Source organism: Schistocerca gregaria, chromosome 6 (genome assembly GCF_023897955.1).
Source record: "Schistocerca gregaria isolate iqSchGreg1 chromosome 6, iqSchGreg1.2, whole genome shotgun sequence".
NCBI lineage: Eukaryota > Metazoa > Arthropoda > Insecta > Orthoptera > Acrididae > Schistocerca > Schistocerca gregaria.
This window is the reverse complement of record NC_064925.1, coordinates 387,010,550-387,029,906: the sequence shown is the minus strand read 5'-3', so window position 1 is coordinate 387,029,906 and position 19,357 is coordinate 387,010,550.

Here is a 19,357-nt window from a genome sequence, read left to right as displayed (position 1 = left end):
TCCCCCTACTTATACCTCCCGAGGAGGTCACGAATGTGAAATTAGAGAGATTTGAGCGCGCGTGGAGGCTTTCAGACAGTCGTTCTTCCCGCAAACCATACGCGACTGGAACAGAAAAGGGAGGTAATAACAGTGGCACGTAGACTACCCTCCGCCACACACCGTTGGGTGGCTTGCGGAGTATAAATGTAGATGTAGATTAGGCTACTGGCCTACCTTTTGTTGCTATTCCTTTGATACATCTTTATTTAATTTGTTTATGTATTTAATAATGTGTGTTAGAGCGTGTTTATGGTCAAGCCATAGGTATACTTACTTAATTTGAAGTTATTTAAATGTAAATCCAGTATTTTGTATGTGTTTCAATATATTTGTGAGTGTACGTTGGTTAGGAGACATGGAGCGTCTAGCCAATCACAGCGCTCGTTACTAAGAGAGACGTATGGAGGTTGCGGAGGAGCATCGTTTCCGGAGAGGACAGGTCAGTTTGGAACAGTGCAGTAATTCTGGACAGTACGGCACAGGACAGGGGAAGTGCTGGACGCAACGGCGCGACAGACGCGGAGTCGTGGAGAGACTTGGAGAGTGTGGCCCGGTTTGTGCGTAGCCGCGACAGTTAGAGATACTTCGGAGTGCCGACTTGTACACTTGTGCGTTTTCCGTGGCTTCTAGAGTGAAGATGTAGTATGCGTTTAGAAGTGAGTATCTCGCGAGCTATGGTGTCGTTCAGAACTAATTATGTGCAGTAGGAATCTAATGTTTACCTATTATTCAACTTATGTTTTATTTAATAGCTGGACCACAGACACCAGTACGTGTTTGGCAGAAATATATCACATTCTCAGAAGTACTTCTACTATTGTACTCATCATTTAAAATCGTTAAGATAGAACCTGCAGATTTTATTTCACTGCACTCTTTCATTTAAAAATGTCTATATTACGTTCAAAATTCGAAATTGCCGAGTAATAGGCACCTTCGACCATTCGATTCATGTGTCTATTCATATTGTGTACTGTAGACTCAACAGTATTTGCCTTGTAGCCGGTCATGGTGACTGAGCGGTTCTAGGCACTACAGTCTGGAATCGCGCGACCGCTACGGTCGCAGGTTCGAACCTGCCTCGGGCATGGATGTGTGTAACGTCCTTAGGTTAGTTAGGTTTAAGTAGTTCTAAGTTCTAGGGGACTGATGACCTTAGAAGTTAAGTCCCATAGTGCTCAGAGCTATTTGAACCATTTGGCTTGTACTGCGGCAGCTACTTATCCCAGCCCCTAGACAACGAAACCAGCCAAAACTTTTAATATTGCAACTCTGAGTTGCAGGGTGCGTAGTTGAGGGCCACCACATTTCAATCATTTATTAGTTGAAAGCTCGCAATGTGTTATTTCGAATTACGATACAAAGCTCCTTCGGATACGTATGCATGTTCGAAGTAACATGCACTGCGGTGGCTACAGCCGTTAGGAAATACATTAAGTGTACTCGTAGTTGGACGACCATCAGCTGTAGAATGGAATAACGACAATGCAAATTTGTGACGGAGGGTGACTCGAAACCGGATTTCCCGCTTACCGCCAGCGGTCGCCTTACCATATGGCTACCCGTGCACGAATCACGTCCAGACTCACTCTTCCATATGTCGTCAACCTACTCGTACATCCCTTACAGGGGAGAAATTTTACTTGAAAGTCGCATGCCCAGTGTCGGCAGATAAATACTATACTGTAATGCCTGCGTTAATCTGAATTACGAACGAAAGTTCCTTCGTATATGTATGTGTGTCCCACGGAGCAGGCACTGGACGAGTATAGCCGTTATGAAATACGTTAAATGTATCGACAGCTGCGAATATAGACAACCATCAGGTATAACGACAACAGTGAAAATTTATGCCAGACCGGGAGTCGAACGCGGATATCGGGCTTAACGCTCTCGGTCGCCGTACTCACTGACAGACCCAAGCTTCCTTATATCGTCACCCTTGTGACTATAAGTAAAATGTTTCCTTTGTTCAGGAATCTACATAGATGTTCGACTACAGGTTGTAGACACATAGTTGAGGAGATACGGATGTTTGGGTCGTCCTCGGGTAGCCAAATGGAAAGCCGACGGTTCGCGAGAAGAGGGAAATCCGGGTTCGAGACCGACACAAATTTACATTGTAGTCATTCCATTCCATAGCTGATACATGTCCATATTCGCAACTGCGAACGCATGTAATGAAAATATTTACTCGCTTCCATGGCGCATTTTGTAACTCGGTACTCGGACGCTTAAAAATATTTTTTAGAGAACGTATTCTGTCAAATTCTCCTATCCTCCCAAAATTATGTACTTTTTTCGATGTTGAGCTATCTGCTAGATCGCCTCAATACCTTCAATAGATGACTTTTATAATGACGCATAGGCGTGAACAGTGTGGTTTGTCATTAGCGAGCCGGCCGCTGTGACCGAGCCGTTCTAGGCGCTTCAGTCCGGACTCGCGCTGCTGCTACGGTCGCAGGTTCGAATCCTGCCTCGGGCAAGTATGTTTGTGATTTCCTTAGGTTAGTTAGGTTTAAGTGGTTCTAAGTCTAGGGGACTTACGATCTCCGATGTTAAGTCTCATAGTACTTAGAGTCGAAAGTTCCTGGCAGATTACAACTGTGTGCCAGACCGAGACTCGAACTCTGGACCTTTGCCTATCGCGTGCAAGTGCTGCACCATCTGAGCTACCCAAAAACGTCTCACGTCCTGTCCTCACAGCTTTACTTCTGCCAGTACCTCGTCTCCTACCTTCCAAACTTTACAGAAGCTCTCCTGCGGACCTTGCAGAATTAGCGCTCCTGAAAGAAAGGATATTGCGGAGACATGGCTTAGCCACAGCCTGGGGGATGTTTCCAGAGTGAGATTTTCACTCTGCAGCGGAGTGTGCGCTGATATGAAACTTCCTGGCACATTAAAACTGTGTGCGAGACCGGGACTCGAACTGGGGACCTTTGCATTTCGCGGGCGCTTGCTCTATCATCTGAGCTACCCAAGCACGACTCACGCCCCGTCCTTACAGCATTACTTCGGCCAGTATTTCGTCTCCTACCTTCCAAACTTCACAGAAACTCTCTTGCGAGTTCGAGTCTCGGTCTGGCATACAGTTTTAACCTGCCAGGAAGTTTCATATCAGCGGACACTCCGCTGCAGAGTGAAAATCTCATTCTGGTGCTTAGAGTCATTTGAGCCATTTTTTGTCATTAACGTTTCTTTAAAGATAACTTTTTAACTGCTGGTAACAGCGCGGGACGCTAGTAAATAAAAAATTGACAGTTCTCATCACTTTCATTATTTTAGTTGTCACAGTACTTTCACACGAGTGGCTAATTTAGGTGCCAAGACGTAAGCAAGTGGATTCTTTGAGTGATACGTAAATAACGCTCACTGTAACACTCCGATTGTTCACTGGTTAAGTTCCAAACGCAGAAACTGGCCAGCTAGGGAAGTAAACGTGGACCGTTGGCGCTCGTCTGAGGGATATTCGGCAGACGGTGGTTAATGATTTTTGTGACGTTTCACTCTCCTATGCTGGTGGCGGAGGGAGAGGATAACTGGGACTACAGTTCGATTAAAATTACTTGAATATTGACGTCTGCCACTTGCCGATACAGTGTTGCCACATCGGCTGCAGGCTGCCGCTCGTTTACAGATGGAACACAAACACGACGGATCACTTCACAGATGCTGTTAATGTGTAACATGGAGCTATGTTGGAAGCGGCCGCCACTAGGTATAGTGGAAATGGAAGATGCTCTCTCGGACAGCTTAGTGTAAGTGGCTAATAAGTAAGCTGCGGCAGACGACGTGTTTTGTATTCTTGAATTGAAACTCATGTCCGAAACGAAACACAGACTAATGACGTGCTGGGTATCCGAGGAAAAGGCGGTCAACAATCCGAAGCGGAACGAAAATCATGAGCGCTTTGATCACAGTGATTGAAGGCAATCTGCAGGAGCAAACTGCAACCAGAAAAAATTCAGTTTCAGGGCTAAAGGCAAACTGTAATTTCCCGCTATCACTGGTTACCTGAAACTACCCTCACACTGGCTACACGAGCTGCCGCGTTAGCAACTGACGAGCAGTCCCCGTTGGCACTTGTTCGCAGATTATAGGCGTCACAGGCAGGTAACAAACGAAAAATGAATGATAGGAAGAAAAGTAAGAGCAAATAAAAAAAGTCAATAACTCTTCACTAGCAAAGACTTAGAAATAAAAAATTACACTAAACCAATTAATTGAATGAAAATAATAACAAATGTTTTTGATTAGATTTGGGAATAAAAAAAATTTCGCTACATTTGACGAGATTCGAACGACGACAATCTACACCTTAAGTATACTCTAACAATTTCGCTACGCCAAAACGCTGTGGCAAGTAGTTATACTCTGAAGTGCCAAGGAAACTGGTACACCTGTGTAATATCGTGTAGGTCCGCGCGAGCATGCAGATGTGGCGCAACACAAAGTAGCATGGACTCGACAAATGTCTGAAGTAGTGCTGGAGGGAAATGACACCATGAATCCTGCAGGGCTGTGCATAAATCGGTAAGAGTACGAGGGAGTGGAGATCTCTTCTGAACGGCACGTTGCAAGGCTTCCCAGATATGCTGAATAATGTTCATGACTGGGGAGTTTGGTGGACAGTGGAAGTGTTTAAACTCAGAAGAGTGTTCCTGGAGCGACTCTGTAGCAGTTCTGGACGTATGGGGTGTCACATTGTTGTGCTGGAATTGCCCCAGTCCGTTAGCACGCACGATGGACATTAATGGATGTAGGTGATCAGACAGGATTTTTACGCACGTGTCACTTATCAGAGTCGTATCTAGACGTATCAGGGGTCCCATATCACTCCAACTGCACACGCTCCACACCATTACAGAACGTTCACTAGCTTGAACAGTCCCCTGTTGACACGAAAGGTTCATGGATTCATGAGGTTGTCTCCATACCAGTATACGTTCATCTGCTCGATACAGTTTGACTCGTCTCACCAGGCAACATGTTTCCAGTCATCAACAGTCCATTGTCGGTGTTGACGGTCCCAGGAGAGGCGCAAGGGTACACGAGTGGACCTTCGGCTCCGAAAGCCCATATGGATGATGTTTCCTTGAATTTTTCGCACGCTGACAGTTATTGATGGTCCAGAATTGAAATCGGCAGCAATTTGTGAAAGGGTTGCACTCCTGTCACATTGAACGGTTCTCTTTAGTCGTCGTTGCTTCCGTTATTGCAGGATCTTTTTACTGCCACAATGATGACGGGGACTTGATGTTTTATCGGGTACCTGATATTCACGGTACACTCTTGAAACGGTCGTACGGGAAAATCCCCACTTCATCGCTACCTTGGAGATGCTGTGACCCATCGCTCGTGGGCCGACTATAATACTACGTTCAAACCCACTTAAATCTTGATAACCTGCCGTTGCAGCAGCTGTAACCTATCTAACAACTGCGCTAGACACGTGCCAGTTTCTTTGGTGCTTCAGTGGATTTGTGATTGTGGTGACCAGTCGGAACGATGAATTGCAGGCTTCAAAAATTCGACTTCTTGCAGTTCGTGCTAAGCTTATATAATGTGATCCGATCTCTGTGATTATGATTGCTGAATCGTGTCTTGTGCGGAAGTATCCAGTAGTGTCTGGTTAGTGCTATGTATAAAACGTGTTTATCTCATCAGCATTGTTGCGTGTGTGTGTTTGTGTATGTGTATTAGTTTTGATGTCCTTGTAATGTGTGATAAAATACGAAATAAATGCAAGATTTCTGATTCGAAATCCAAACACACCAAGAAAGCACGTTAGACAAGCAATTGGAAGTGAGCTGAAGAAATGTTGTGGCAGTTTGACAACGGCGAGCGTTTCGGGCGTGACGTTCATCGCTCTGATTGGAGGAGACGAGCACCAACAGGGAAAGTTTCAACTATCAATTAATTTTAAGCGGACTATAGATGAGCGTTGCAGAGGCCTCATGAACGTTCCATATGGAACGAGAGGAGAGGGGTTGAAACCGGGTTACACGGTGTAAGACGATTACTGGATAATGTGTCGCGATCCGTGCTGAAATACCAGTGCCTTCTAGTGTCTAGAAGTAAGAGACTGGGTTAGCTATCAATCGATCAATTAGTTGTCCTTTATCAGATCAGATTAGTGGGTTGAGGACGCTAAAACACCCCATAGTAGAAACAGTGTTGGTAGTTGGTTGCACAACTCGTAATTTGATTCTATCTATTGCACTCTCGGTTCAAAAGAGAACGCGCAAATAATGACGGGCAATGGTTATTAGAAATTCAAATTTGTGCGTCTGTTAACTGATCTATACGCTAAGCATACAAAAAGTACCAGCGTTATTCCTCAGCAAAGCATGTGGCCGAGAAGCCGAGAAAATTACGGTCCTATGTAAAATCGCTAAGCAGGTCTAAGACCTCCGTCCATTTACTCGTTGGCCAGTCTAATGTGGCAGGAGATGTCAAAAAGAATGCCGAAGTTTTAAATTACGCGTTTAAGAAATAGTTCACGCAGGAGAATCGTACAAACATACCGTCTTTTGACCATCGCACAGAGACATTTATGGTCTACGTAGTAATAAGGGTCCCTGGTGTAGAGAAAGAACTGAAAGATGGAATCCTAATTACGTTTTACAAAGAGTGCAGTACGGCATTGATCCCTTATTTAGCTTGCATTTATCGCCAATATCTAGCACAGTGCGAAGCCCTAAGTGCCTGGAAAACAAAGTCCAGGTGACTCCTGTATGTAATAAGGGTACAAGAACGGACCTGAAAAATTACAGACCAATATAACATCTATTTTCTGCAGAATTCTATAACATTTTCTGAATTCTAATATAATAAATTTCCTAGAGACCAAAACGCTCACGTCCACGAACCAGCAAGCTTTTAGAAAGCTAGCTCGTACAAAACTCAGCCACCCCTTTTCTCACGTGTTGTTCTGCGAATTGTGAATGAAGAGCAACAGGCAGATTCTATATTTCCAGTTTCCCGGAAAGCATTTGACACGGTGCCTTACCACAGGCAGTTAACTAAGGTACGAGCATATGGCATGTGTTCCCTGATATGTAAGTGGCTGGAAGACTTCTTGAGTAATGAGACCCAGTGTGTTGTCCACGACGTCGAGTGTTCATCAGAGACAAGGGTATTGTCAGGAGAGCCCCAGTGAATTGTGATAGGTTCAAATGGTTCAAATGGCTCTGAGCACTATGGGACTCAACTGCTGTGGTCATCAGTCCCCTAGAACTTAGAACTACTTAAAGATAACTAACCTAAGGACATCACACACATCCATGCCCGAGGCAGGATTCGAACCTGCGACCGTAGCAGTCTCACGGTCCCGGACTGCGCGCCTAGAACCGCGAGACCACCGCGGCCGGCTATAAATTTGATAGGACCGTTACTGTTTTCTATAAACATAAGTGATCTGGCAGAAAGGGTAGGCAGCAACCTTCGGATGTTTGGTGATGTCGCTGTGGCTTACGACAAGATATCGAAGATGAGTGCGTGTACGAGGATACGAAATGAAAGACAAAATATCCAATTAGTGTGATGAATAACAGCTGCTTTAATGTAGAAAAATGTAAGTTAATGCAGATGAGTAGGAAAAACAGATCCGTAATATTCGGATACAGTATTAGTAGTGCCCTGCTTGGCAAAATCACATCGTTTGAATATCTGAGCGTAACGTTGCAAAGTTATATGAATTGGAAGGAGCATGTGAGGATTGTTGTAGGGGAGACGAATGGTCGACTACGGTTTATGGGGAGAAATTTTGGAAAATGTGGTTCATCTGTAGAGGGAACGCTTATAGGAAGCTATTGCGACCTATTCTTTAGGACTGCTGGAGTGTCTGAGCTCTGCCCCAGGTCGGATTAAAGAAAGATACCAAAGAAATTCAGAGGTGGGCAGCTAGATTTGCTACCTGTCGGTTGGGACAACAAGCGATTATTACAGTCATTCTTTGGGGACTCAAAGGGGAATCGCTGGAGGGAAGGCGACGTTCTTTTCGAGGACCTCTATTGGGAAAAATCAGAGAATTGGCTTCTGAAGCTGACTGCAGAACGATTTTACTTCCGGCAACACATATTTCGCGTAAGGAGCACGAAGACGAGAGAAATTTTGGCTGTTACGGAGCCATTTAGACAGGCAATTTTCCCTCGCTCTATTTGACAGTGAAACAGTCTACTAGTCGTACATGATACCTTCCACTATGCACCGTACCGTTGTTTGCGCAGAAGATATGCAGCAACATAAAAATGGTTCCAATGGCTCTGAGCACTATGGGACTTAACATCTGAGGTCATCATCCCCCTAGAACTTAGTACTACTTAAACCTACCTAACCTAAGGACATCACACACATGCATGCCCGAGGCAGGATTCGAACCTGCGACCGTAGCGTTCGCGCGTTTCCAGACTGTAGCGCCTAGAACCGCTCAGCCACTCCGGCCGGCAGATATGCAGCATTTGATGCATAGGGCGAGAGGAGGATTAGGGTGAGTTGATCTTACAAACAGGTGCAATGTAGAATAACAGTAAGCAACAACTATAATTTATCTTTGCATACGTGTTTCTATACCTCTATCATGAGATGTGTTTCTTTGGAAGTGGCGCAATGTCAATACGGTAGCAAAAACGCAGCCTGTAACCACTATTATTGAACCAATCACTTGCTTGTGGCGTCCTTGTTCTCATTTGCACTTCAGTTAGCTCGTTTTGGGATTGGTTAGACCTTCGCAGCTGTGTTCTCGCTGTTTAGCCTCAATAAACATCTAACGCTCCAGTACGTTACCTTGAGGTTCTTGTCTTTTTATAGTCGTTTTTTCCGACCTCGTGATTCGAGTATTTAAGCTAGGACACCCAGAATCAGCAGCAATTTACATGTTCGAAAACGAATCCTGCTTGTACCTAAATTTGTTGGTGAATCGACAATAAATGAAAGTGGTGACAATTTATTACTTTAAAAAAATCGAAGCTATCTACAAATAAACTTTGAGTGCCTGAAGTTTAGGATCTCTTACGTATTACGTTATGCATAATGACAAAATGTATCATTCCTAACGTCAGATATCCTTGTTGCAATGCAAGATATATTGTTACATTAATATCTAGTTACGGTGAGCATTTATTCAATTGTGAGAGGAAAGGATCTTTGCTCCAGAAAAGAGAAACACAACAGAAAATAGCAATGATTTACGCATGTTAAAATAGGAAACCATAGGGAGCGTCAGGAAAGTGTAAATTACTAGCTACCATCGTCAGAAAATGGAATGAAGTAAAGATTTGCAACGGAAAACTCGAAGAAGCGATAGGGATGAAGCGAATTTTAAATGTCGACGATAGAAAAAGGGAGTGTAATCGCCAGTGGAACTAAGGTAAACGAATAATCAGAAAGCATACAAAAATTCTAAGGTTAATTTCATTTTAAAAATTGGGAATGTCTTTCAAGGACATCAAGAACTAGCCTACAAAGTGATGCCTATCAACAAAGAAGAAGAAGCTGCCTAATTGAATATAATAGGTGAGAGAAGTGACTGCTTTCCTACAGGAATGATTCACACAATAACTATGAAGAGAAAGGTGTGGTAGAAGACCAATAGGGGAATTAATACATAATTGCGGTAACTGAGCAAGAAAATTCGCAGGTGTTGAAATAAATGAAGTGCAAAGAATCACCCTGTTCAATGAACCATAAGAGGATTAGTGATAACGGACAAGGAAAGAGGCTATGTTCTTCAGATGATGAGAACGGCCTGGGAAAAGGGTGATTCAGAACACATACACATCAAAAAGTGTTTTTCATCACTCCGGTTCCCAGAACTCTTGAAGATACACAAACGTTTTCTGGCGATATTGTATCGCAGACACAGTCCCTTCGACTGTTCATAGATGTCACTAACCCCGCCCAAAGATGTAAACAACCATGCATGAACAGCGCGTATTGGACGAAGGGCGTCCGACAGCCGATCAGTTCCAGTCATTCCTCCAGGAAGGAGGTACACGGCTCGTGTTGTCTGTAGTTCAATCATGCCTAGACGGTCAGTACCGCGGTTCGATCGCGTCCGCCTTGTTACTCTGTGCCAGGAAGGAATCTCAACAAGGGAAGTGTCCAGGCGTCTCGGAGTAAACCAAAGCGATGTTGTACGGACATGGAGGAGATACAGAGATACAGAGAGAGAGAGAGAGGAACTGCCGATGACATGCCTCGCTCAGGCCGGCCAAGGGCCACTACTGCAGTGGATGACCGCTGCCTACGGATTAAGGCTCGGAGGAATCCTGAAAGCAACGCCACCACGTTGAAAAATGCTTTTCGTGCAGCCACAGGACATCGTGTTACGACTCTAACTGTGCGCAATAGGCTGCATGATGCGCAACTTCACTCCCGAAGTCCACGGCGAGGTCCATCTTTGCAACCACGACACCATGCAGGGAGGTACAGATCGGCCCAACAACATACCGAATGACCGCTCAGGATTGGCATCACGTTCTCTTCACCGATGAGTGTCGCATATGCCTTCAACCAGACAATCGTCGGAGACTTGTTTGGAGGCAACCCGGTCAGGTTGGATGCCTTAGACACACTCTCCAACGAGTGTAGCAAGGTGGTGATTCCCTGCGGTTTTGGGGTGGCATTATGTGGGGTCGACGTACGCCGCTGGTGATCATGGAAGGCGCCGTAACGGCTACACGATACGTGAATACCAACCGCCGACCGATAGTGCAACCATATCGGCAGCATATTGGCGAGGCATTCGTCTTCATGGACGATATTTCGCGCCCCCATAGTGCACATCTTATGAACGACTTCCTTCAGGATAACATCGCTCGAATGGAGTGGCCAGCATGTTCTCCAGACATGAAGCCTATCGAACATGCCTGGGATAGATTGAAAAGGGCTGTTTATGGACGACGTGACCCACCAACCACTGTGAGGGAACTATGCCGAAACGCCTTTGAGGAGTGGGTCAATCTGAACCAACAGTGCATTGATGAACTTGTGGATAGTATGCCACGACGAATACAGGCAAGCATCAATGGAAGAGGACTTGCTACTGGGAGTTAGAGTTACCGGTGTGTACGGAAATCTGGACCACCACCTCTTAAGGTCTCGCAGTATGGTGGTACAACATACAATGTGTTGTTTTCGTCAGTAATAAAAAGTAATGTTTATCTCTATTCCAATTTTCTGTATGGGTTCCCAAACTGTCGGAACCGAGGTGATGCTAAACTTTTTTGATGTGTGTATAGAGCTTTATAATTAACTAATTTGCAAAACGGAGGAGAGCGTTTAATGTAGAGACTGATGTTCTACATAGAGGAACTTCACAAACGAATGACTTGTGTAAAAAACGCAACATGTAAATATTAAAGTAGAAGATATGAATAATGGTTTTGAAAGGTATAGATATAATTACCACGAAGATTTGAACTGTAGAAATGTGGTACACTCTAATTATGAAGGAGAGGATATAGTCGATGACTAGAGGTACGATATGAACACTACAGTAAACGGATTTCACTATTTATGTGATGTATTAAGCTAAATATTAACGAATATGACGTGTAGGGACATATTTCTTAAAATCGATAAGACAACTATAGTGTTTAGAGTATTTGAAAGATTTTAAAACCAGGCCCAATCAAAAGGAAAAATAGTTAAATATACAGACAGCCGAAATTAACTTCCTTTGAAGATTGAAAAATTACAATTTGCAAGAGATTGAAGAATGAAGAAACAAGAGATGTAAGTGTCCATTTGAAGATGAAATGCAGCAACACAGGCGGAAATATAATTATCATTTGGAGCGAATAAAGAATGAAAAATCAAACAAGTAATCTAAAACCATCAATAAGGGCAGAGGAACGTAGGGAGACAACGTGCAGAGAGTACGATGAAGTTATATGTAATGAAGTACTGTATGAAAAAAACTACACGAATATTCAATCAGATCTCGGTAACATTTCAAAGTGCTGGAAAAATTGGCAACTTAATTAAAATGTCCAAAACTGTGAAACTCATACAAATACCTGAGTATAACATCTTCTATGGATATGAAATGGAAGTATCACTTAGGCTCAGTCGTAGGTAAAGTAGATGGTGGATTATTCGGTTTATTGGAAGAATACTAATGAAGTTCAGTTATCTAACAAAGGAGATTGCTTACAAATAAGTTCAGCGACCCATTGTAGAATACTGTTGAAGGATATATAGGACCTGTACGTAATGGGACTAACAGGAGATATTGAATATATACAGAGGAGGGTAGCACGAATTGTCACTGATTGCTTTGACCCATGGGAGAGTGTCACAGAGATGCTGAGGATACTGAACTGGCAGGCTGTTAAAGACAGACGGGCCGGCCGAAGTGGTCGAGCGGTACAGTCTGGAACCGCGTGACCGCTACGGTCGCAGGTTCGAATCCTGCCTCAGGCATGGATGTGTGTGATGTCCTTAGGTTAGTTAGGTTTAAGTAGTTCTCAGTTCTAGGGGACTGATGACCATAGCAATTAAGTCCCATAGTGCTCAGAGCCATTTGAACCATTTTTGAAAGACAGACGCAAAATACCATGAGGGAGTCTACTTACAAACTTTTAAGATCCAGTTTTAAATGAATCCAGGAATATATTACAATTTTTGACGTATTGGTTCCGTAGGGATAGATAGGACAAGGCTAAGTTAATTACAGCGCGCACAGAGATACTGAAACAATCATTCATCAAGCTCTCCATACCTGGATATAACTGGTACAATGAAAAGTAGCCTCTGTCATGCACTTCACAGTGATTTGTTGAGTATGGCTGTAGATATAGATGTAGGAATACGAAATGAATTGTCTATGTGAAGTGCGGAAGGAAAAGGAAAAATGACCAGTCTCCGCCAGTTGTTCCAGTACTTGCGAGAATCGCGGTTGACAAAAAGTGTGTCGGGAAGCTAAATGATCGTGCGTCCATCAGTCAAGCGAGCAGAGTTAGAAATCTAATCACACTTTACTAACAGTGCCGGTAAATGCATCCAATATTCAAAACGTATTAGAGTTACCCTGGACCACTCGTCATCGTTCTCAAAATATGCTTCCAGGAATTCTAAAACTGAAATCTCGAAGCAGTCTAGCTGAGGAGTTGGTCGTAGGAAACTGAGGTGCAGATGCTTCAGTGCTGAGAGCTGCGACTCCTTGAGATTTGTGTGTACACCTATTTTAGGAGTACTGTGAGTCCGTAGCGCCCACTCAGCCAACGTCAAAGTGCAGGAGCATTCGGCTATGACGAACGAACAGAGTCTCATATAATACTCATGAACGTGCTGCTCTCATCTTTGGAACGTGCGTGGTATAAGGAGTCAATTGATGTCTGATTGTTTGCTTGTGATTAAAAGCTTGTTGTTTCTCTCATGTAAATTTTGTACATGGCTGCACGTTTAGAGACCGTGAATAGTTATAATTAAAAGAAAACAGCCCTCGGTCACTATTTTTAACGAATTAACCGAGTTTCGACACTGCTAGGAGAGTCTTCCTCAGAATTTAAATCACAGAATGGTCTACAACATAGTCACAGAATTGTGACTAAAAACGTATGATACAGAGTAAAAGTACAGAATCATAGTGAAAGATTGGCAGTACTTATATGTCATTTATAAAATACTGAATATGCCAAAAGGGCATTAGTCACAAAGAAATTTAAGATAAAAATTGTGATGGCGAGCCACTAAGGGCTGCTCGTTACTTGCGTGGTGCAGGTTGCCAACGGACAGAGGTGCCCGCGTTAACAAATGCGGCCAGGAGAACATGGCACTGCAACGAGCGCGGCATCTAGTAGCCGTTGATATAATTAGGCTACATCACATTGATATATAGGTAGAAATGATAGTAAGTAAACAGTATTTGGTACATAATGGAAAGCAAAGTTTGTTTGATAGTAGCATACAACATAACATTTTGTCTACATCAAAGCTTATAACAGTAGGACAAAACATGAAACCTTCTTATGAAAATGTAGACAGGGCTGAATAACAACTTGAAGAAAGCAATATTGACGTAAAACACAGCTAAGAAACATTTGGTAATTAGAAAACATAGGACTACCTTTGAAGGAAAAAAACATTTTGGTAACCTGCACAAGAAGATCCGTAGACAGATTTCGAGTAATGACTTTATACTGTTGAAAAAATTTTTGTTACGTAGCTGTAGCTGTTCGTTAAGGATGAGGCTATCCTTTCGAGCAAAATGTTTGAAAATCTCTAATCCTTCTAGAATATCTAGTCTTTCTTTTCGGTGTGCAAAATGTTGCTATCGCAGATGGCTTTAGGTGAATGACTTGTAATTAGTAGATGGTCGACAAAGGACGAATTTTGTGGGCTAGTGCCATTTTTTCTTAGCAAGTGTTCTTTATATCTGGTAGTGAAGGCACGTCCAGTTTGTCCTATACAGGGTGAGTCACCTAACGTTACCACTGGATACATTTCGTAAACCACTTCAAATACTGACTAACCGATTCCACAGACCGAACGTGAGGAGAGGGGCTAGTGTAATTGTTTAATACAAACCATACAAAGATGCACGGAAGTATGTTTTTTAACACAAACCTACGTTTTTTTAATGGAACCACGTTAGTTTTGTTAGCACATCTGAACATATAAACAAATATGTAATCAGTGCCGTTTGTTGCATTGTGAAATGTTAATTACATCCGGAGATATTGTAACCTGAAGTTGACGCTTGAGTACCACTCCTCCGCTGTTCGATCGTGTGTATCGGGGAGCACCGAATTACGTAGGGATCTAAAGGGAACGGTGATGGACCGTAGGTACAGAAGAGACTGGAACAGCACATTACGTCCACATGTTAACACCTTTTTATCGGTGTTTTTCATTGGTTGGTTTCCGTCTTCAATTACGGCATTTACGACATTCATTACGCCAGAGATTGCAATTGTGTGCAGCAAATGATGGCCACCATATTGAACATCTATTGGCCTGACATGTCGGGACACACTCTATTCCACTCCGTAATTGAAAACGGAAACCACGTGTGTACGTGTACCTCATGGTAATGTACACGTGCGTCTGTGAAAAAGACCAATAAAAAGGTGTTAGCATTTGGACGTAATGTCCTGTTCCAGTCTATTATGTGCCTAAGGTCCATCACCGTTCCCTTTGGATCCCTAGGTAATTCGGTGCTCTCCGATACACACGATCGAACAGCGGAGGAGTGGTACTCAAGCGTCAACTTTATGTTACAGTATCTCCGAATGTAATTAACATTTTACAATGCAACAAACGGCACTGATTACGTATTTGTTTATATGTTCAGTTGTGCTAACAAAACTAAAGGTGTTCCATTTAAAAAAAACGTGGGTTTTTGTTAAAAAATATACTTCTGTGCATTTTTTTATGGTTTGTATTAACCAATTACACTAGCCCCTCTCCTCACGTTCGGTCTGTGAAATCGATTCGTCAGTATTTGATGTGGTTTACGAAATATATCCAGCGGTAATGTTAGGTGACTCACCCTGTATAGTAAGAAGAGGAAGTATCACAGACAATTTTATAGACACAAGAATTTTCTAAAGGGGAACGAATAGAATGTAAATTATGAATAAAGTTCTTTTTCAAGTTGTTATTAGTACAAAAAGCAACGTTGCAATCGTATTTCTTTCGAAGAATGCGTTGCATCTGATAAGAGACAGGCCCCACAAAAGGAATAGAGAAGTATTTTTTTGAGTTAGACTCGTTAACAGAAGAGCCTAGCGTAGTAATTCTTTTAATAGTTTTCTTTTTAAGGACGTCATCTACTATGTTAGGTTTATACTCGTTGTAACTGCTATTGTTTTAAGTTAACTGATTTCGTCGTTTATCTTTAGAGAGTAGGATGCAAATGGATCGGTGAACAGCAGAATGAAATAAGGCTTTTTTATGCGATTGTGTGTGAGTAGAAGATGCAGGAACGATCTGGTCGGTATATGTTACTTTACGAAATATATTGAAAGAAATTTTATTTGTTTCTGTGGTAAGTGTCAAGTCAAGGAAGTTTAATTGACCGGCCTCAATTTCAAATTCGATAGTGAAAGAAATTTTCTCATGAATATCATTGAATAGGTTAAAGATACGATCAACACCGTCATCGGGTCCTTTAAAAATGATTAGAATATCGTCAGCGTATCTGGAATAAGAAAGAATGCCTTGTGATGTCGCCGAAAAACAATTAAAAAATATTTCTTCTAGGGAGTTGATGAAAATATCAGCGAGGATGCCAGCTAACGGATTTCCCATAGCTAGACCGTCAGATTCCTGATACAAATGTCCATTAAATTCGATATAGTTGTACTTGACTACGACTGAGATGAGATTAATGAAGTCTGTGATTTGTTCATCTGAAATATCTTTTTGGAACCGACGTAAATTTTTTTCCACAATTGTTAACGTTTCCTGTACGGGGACGTTAGTATAAAGATTTTTGATATCGAAAGAAACTAAGTTAGTGTCTGAACTGCATTGTAAATCTTTTATTTTTTGGACTAAGGTGTGACTATTTGGGACGAAAAAATTGTTTACAAAAACGAATGATTTTCTCAGAGTTTCGTGTAGAAATTTGGCCAGGTCATGGTATGCACTATTCATACTATTAGATATCGGGCGTATCGGATTATTAGGTTTGTGGATTTTAAATTGAGACCGAAGTTTTGGGGGCTGAGGGTTCATGTTAACGAGCATTTTCTTCTGAAAGGGTTTGAGTAGGAAATTTGCACTGTTGATGGCTGTCCTGACTTCTTTTTGGAAAACTGGAGTCTGTTCCTAGTGCAGTCCCGAAATATTATATCGTTAATGAAATCTAAGGTTTTGGAAATATATTCAGAGTCATAAGCAATAGTTAAAGAGCTCCATTTTCTGACTTAGTAATCAGGGCTCCTGCTTCTTTAAGTTTATTATTAATGGAAACAATCAATTTTCTATCATTGTGCGTAACGTTATGAATAAGGGCTGTATTTTTCATGAAAATGTTAGCTACGTCATAAGCAATACGAGTAAATATCTACGTATAAAAGCATATGTCGTGACTCACTCACTGCCTCATCACGTCCAGGCCAAACTGCAAACGGCAGAAGCTTGAAATATGGACAGGATGTTGATCTTACACTGTAAACATTGTTTAGGAAGGAATTTTTTTGAAATTACACACCTGAGGGGATGAAATAAAGGAAAAAAAGAGTTCTGAAAATATGTCGCTATTAAGGTAATTTTGAAGCTACAATTAGGCAAATTGGTATTTGGTTGCTCGATAAGAAATAAAAAAAAAAGTAAATGTTTCAACAGGTTTGTAAATTCAACCCTAAGGGGTTGAAAAATATTGGATGAAAGATTTTTTAAAATAAATCGTTTAAAACATTTTTAAAGCTACAACTTTGAAAATTGGTATTTGCCTTCTCTGTTGAAAATTTTAAAAAAGCGTGTATCGGTGGTTTTTGAAATTCAGCCCCTGAGGAGATGAACTAGAAGATGAGAAGTTTTAGCAAAATGTTTAAGCAGAATCGCTTTATGGTTAGAAGCACATTATAAAAAGAGTATGCTTCGATGGCCTTATTTAGCGTGAAAATTCAGGAGCTGTTGCAATGTGTTGACTAAATCAAAGAGAGATATTTAACAGTGATCGTGATAGATCCGCTTTGTCAGAATTGCATAGAGAAAATAACAGTTTTCATTTGTCTCCTTTTTTAAACTCGCTATAAAAACTTAAACCCGTTAGGACATTTTAAATATGCAAAGACTGGCAACAATATAGAGGTTCACTAGCTCTCTTTTAGTGTGTAGACTTAAGCATGAAAAATGGACGTAAGACCATAAAAATCTGATTAAAGAAAAACAAAAGAAACTGTGCACATCATACAGTCGAAGCGAGCGAAGCAGCGTATGCTGAGCTAGTGTTGATACATTATAAATTTGTTCTGATGTACGCTTATTCTTCATGCCAATATTCTACCAGTATTTAATGTAGCAGTTGTGAATATGCACGTCCATACAAAAATCTCTTATTCCTGGCATATAAACGATGTCAGTGCTGTAACTACTGCCGCAGCTTGAACTGCGAACTGTAAACAACAGATGTGCTTTCGACCAGTGAGATATGACCAGGTAGTGTTAAGGATTGAAGGTGCGTCTGTAGTGTATCAGTGTTGTTGTGTCACAAATCGCAATAGAGTAACGAACTGGAAATCCCTAAATCAAGTGTTCATGGCATTCTTCAGGATGTCTGAAGATCAGGAAAGTGTGTGCTAAATTTGTCTCATACATCTTGATTTCCGAACAAAGACAACGCCGCGTGGACGCCCGCCAGGAGTGAACTGCAAAACACGAACAATTCTTTTTCGAAAAGAATCATCGTGGGTAACGAGACTTTTTTATCAACACAAACATACAACAAAATGATCAAGTGTAGAATGGACCTCTGATGTTTCACCAAGACAGAAGAAAGTGCAAATGTGACATGCAAGTTGAATAACATCCCAAGGAAATACATTTCTTACAGTTTACCGTCTGTGCGTTGTACTGAAGTGGGGGAACCTTTGTAAAACACCTGAAGCGTTAAAATAACCATATTCATTTTTCTCTATTTTTTTATTAATCCAGACTCGAAACATTTCAATTGACGGGGCGTCATTCAGATTTTCAATTTTGTTGTACTTTTTTAGAAATTATACTAACTTTTACTGACGGTCAGAACCACCTTGTTTCTCAGGGAGGTAATATCTTTTCAGTTTCTGTGGGAGACTTTCTATGAGCGAATATCACCGAAATATGCAGCAAAGCATTGCACTACTTATTTTCCGAAATTTTTCAGTAACAGCTTTCTTGAAGTTATTGAGCCAGCTAAATGGTAGCAGGACATCCAGATATATTGCCTCAGATGGTATTCTACAAATGAGTCTTTTTTAATTAATGTATATTAGTAAATTTATCCAAATAGAGGAAATGATTACTTTTTGTAGACATTACCTGGATGTATCTGATTCAAGATGTATATTCCCTTGATGAAATGCTATCATTTGATATGTGGGACCATCATATTTCATTCATTTTTCATTTTGGTAATAACCAGGAACTACTAGTACCGATTCTTTATAGAATCTGCATGCTCTCATTCGCAAATACTGGACGAATGTAGTCTTCGTAATTTGCAAGCTGTGGATTATGCTGCCTGGTGACTCACGCACAGTTTTTAACTTGTATACTTGAGTGGTTGTGTTAAATCTTTAACGTAAGATTATACTTCTTAATTAGTAGATTATGGGAGCACTTTGAGTTTTTCATTTCGATCAGTAGTTATATGTTG